The sequence below is a fragment of the Mus caroli genome, chromosome 11 (genome assembly GCF_900094665.2).
Source record: "Mus caroli chromosome 11, CAROLI_EIJ_v1.1, whole genome shotgun sequence".
In the NCBI taxonomy this organism is placed as follows: domain Eukaryota; kingdom Metazoa; phylum Chordata; class Mammalia; order Rodentia; family Muridae; genus Mus; species Mus caroli.
In genome coordinates this window covers 40,978,455-40,981,953 of record NC_034580.1, presented here as the reverse complement: position 1 = coordinate 40,981,953, position 3,499 = coordinate 40,978,455, and the positions used below count along the sequence as shown (strand labels likewise).

Here is a 3,499-nt window from a genome sequence, read left to right as displayed (position 1 = left end):
TTTTTTTTTCTCTAAAGCCACTGAGATTTTTCTGCAAGGGTTATCCAAAAATATTTTCCTGACTTACTCTCTTCCTTTTATTCCTCTTCCTCATCATCTTCTTCCTTTTTATCCTCTTCCTCCTCCATGGAAGCATTGGTAATGCATGGTGTCTATGGATACCAATACAAATTACACACCTAAGGAGGTGGTGAAATGGCTCAGTCAGCATGGTGTTTATCTCTCAAACAGAAGGATCTTCGGATCCTTCTAGCTCCCGAGTTCATGTCAAAAAAGAAAGAAAAAAAAAAAGCTGATGTGTTGGTAAATAAGTCACTCTGGTGGTATTTGGGGAGACTGAGGCAGGTGTAACCCTGGGGCTTGCTGGTCAGAAATTTAGCCAACTAGATAAATCCTTAGACCAACGAGAGACACTCTTGCTTTAAAGAAAGTACTTTAAGATTTTATGTTTACTTCTAATCATCTATATTTTGTCAGTGTGGATTTGTGCTTCTGAAGCCAGAAGTGGGTAATGGAGTCTCCGAGAACTTGAGTTCCAGAGGATTGTGAGTCATCTCTTCCTATGTGGGTGCTGGCAACTGAGCTCTGGTCATATGCAAGAGCAGTCAGTACTGTGGACCTCTGAGCCACCTCGCCAACCCCTTATTTACTGGGAATCTTGTCTTTTACCTAAGCGGTAGATTCTCTTGTTTCTGCTGCTGGTCCAGGAGCCTATGCGTTTCCAGATGCTTTTCCTGTCTCATCTCCTATCTTACTAGAGGAGAGCTGAGATTATAGATGCGTGTTACCTCATTCAGTTGCTTGTGAGTGCTCCAGGGACCGACCTCCACTGGTTGTCTGGCTTGCGCGGTAGTTCCTTCAACCACTGAGCTATCTCCAAGGCCCCTGAGAGACTCATCTCAAAAGAGAAAAGATGACAGAAGTTGTCCTCTGGCCTTCCCATGCACCCAAGTGTGCATGTATGTGTGCAACACACCCACCCCAGCTACTACCCACGTGGAAAATTACATTTAGATACTTCCAGTGTTTTAGGTAACAGAGTCACGACTGTAGAATCCTGTGGTGTCCCCCCCCCCCCGCCCCCCGACAGCTAGTGCTTTATTCAGACAGCAGTCTCATTATACATGGTCCAAGAACATTCAAATAAAAACTCAAATCGGAAATTAAAGATTGGTCTTCAAACCTCATAGCCAACAATGCCGTGTTTGTCTATGATCTCTCAGATATAAAACCACATCCACACCTCAGTGGCTACCAAACTGTCCAGCACAGCTTCCTTAACCGAAAGGTGTTTGAAGCTACCAGTTTTAGCACTTTGATTTTTTTTTTTCATGCTCTGAATAGCTATAGGGATTTCAGCAGGGCTTGGGGAGAACTAGCTCAACCTTGGCATAGCCAAAATGTGGCCAATCCAGGCTTCGGGTAAGTCACGGCAGTGGTCATCAGCATCAGGGTCTTCTCCATGAAGTTGCGAATGAACTTGGCCATGGCCAAGGAGGAAGGTATCTCCCTGAACCACCAGCTGAATGTGCTTGTGGTGTTTTTGCGTGCATTTATTATTGCTCACTTGTTGCCTGTGGGTTCTTCTCCCACTGAAAGTGACGCACCTCAGGGGAGAATAAAAACTCCGCATGCCTCATCCCTTTGTCACTGATTTCGGTTACTTGGCAGTCCCTGCAGAAGGAAAAGTTTCTGCTTTAAGTTGAAGAACGTGAGTGTTCTCACCTCAGACATACTGCCACCTACAATTTGATTGCCAAAGTTTTCCAGCTCATGACAGGTACAGGAAACGCTGATTTAAAATTTTCACACCTCTGTCAGCAGCAGCAGAGCAGGTCATGAATATGCATATCCAGGCGAACAGCTGCCATGGCTGCTTCAGGGAGGCAGGTCCCAGGCTGTGTGGTGACAGGTGGGAGAAGCTGACCGATCTGTGTCTGACCCATACCCCTGGCTGGTTTACCTTCTCGGTTCCTAGATGTTGAGCCCTCAGTTGTCCCCAGGGACCTACGGCTCTCAGAGGTGCTGGCTTTTCATGTAGTGACATGTGTCCTCCCTATGGTCCCATCAAAATGTTTCTATCCCAGGTGTCGCTCAAGAACAGTGCTTGCCTGGTATGAGTGAGGCCTTGGGTCCCATCCCCAGAACTTTATAATCTCAGCGGTTGGGATGTAAAGGCAAGAGAAGGAAAGTCCAGTCACTGGCAGGTTCTCTGTGAGTTTGGGGCTAGCCTGGTATACGTAGTTTAGGGACATATAGGACCCTGTCTCAGAAGAAACAGTTTCCCAGTGGAAGGCCCTGAGCTCTCCCTACCTTTTTTTTGTTTTGTTTTGTTTTTGAGACAGGGTTTCTCTGTATAGCCCTGGCTGTCCTGAAACTCACTTTGTAGACCAGGCTGGCCTCAAACTCAGAAATCCGCCTGTCTATGCCTCTCAAGTGCTGGGATTAAAGGCATGCACCACCACCGCCCGGCAGCTCTCCCTACTTTAGTGTGCTGATGTGTTTTGCTCACTGGCAGCTTTACTCAAGTTCCTAGAAAAGGACGGGATGGGGATTTTCTTTTCTGCCTTGTCATAAATGGCCACCTTTCAAACAGCCTGTGGAGGGACAGTGTTGCCTAAACTGGAGGGTTTGGACTGATGAGGACAAAAGAAAGGCTCTGCAGCAGAGCAGGGCAGCGAGGGCCTTGGATACTATCCTCCTGTGATCCGCAGTGCCCAGGGCTGGTCCACCATGGATGCTGTCATTGAGAAGAGAGCAGAGTAACCAAAACCAGTGAGGGTTCCCTTTGCAGTGGGAGGTGGGATGCTAACAGAACAGGCGGGAGAGCTAAAGGTCGGCGAGGGTGGGGTGGCTTTCTGATAAAGAAACAGGAAGAAAGTTGGCTGTGTTGGCACACGCCTGTGCTCCCAGCATTTGGGAGGTAGATGTATCAGGAGTATTAGAAGTTTAAGGTCATGCTTGACTACAAAGCAAGGTCAAGCCAGCAGAAATTATACAAGATCCCGATTTTAAAAAACAAAACAAAACAACCTTTTTTGTTTGTTTAAAAAAAATTAAAAAGCTCAGAGAGCAAAGTAAAGTCGAGAAGGAATGGAAAAAACGGAAAAGAGCCGGAGAACAGAGGGGTGTGTAGCAAAAAGCCATCTGGACAGGACATTGGCCATTGCTCTATTAATTCACCATAGCTGTGGTTAACTGCACAAGCTTGCTCAAGATTGGGCCTATCAACACTTCATCTCTAAAAGGAAAAGGGCGCATAAGAAACCAGCCTTCCCTGTGGGACACTGAGAGTTCGCGGTGGCCGGGAAAGGGCTGTCCCTTATTCAGGCTGAAGCCACTCGTGTAAGTTACCGTTGGCCTAGTGAATAACCTCCGCTGTGTTCATGTGAGCATCTTAGCTCAACCCGAAAGAAAAAGCATGAATGTAAGAAGGAGATTTGGGAGGGAGGATTTTAGCAGGAGAAGGAGGGGGACATAGGAAAGGATAATGGGGTGG

The 3,499-nt window shown here is 47.0% G+C and overlaps 1 pseudogene; it reads right to left on the bottom strand.

Moving 5' to 3' along the window:
* Nucleotides 1-1,177: 1,177 nt before the first annotated feature.
* Nucleotides 1,178-1,488, bottom strand: LOC110304145 (annotated as a pseudogene).
* Between the last annotated feature and the right edge of the window lie 2,011 nt (nucleotides 1,489-3,499).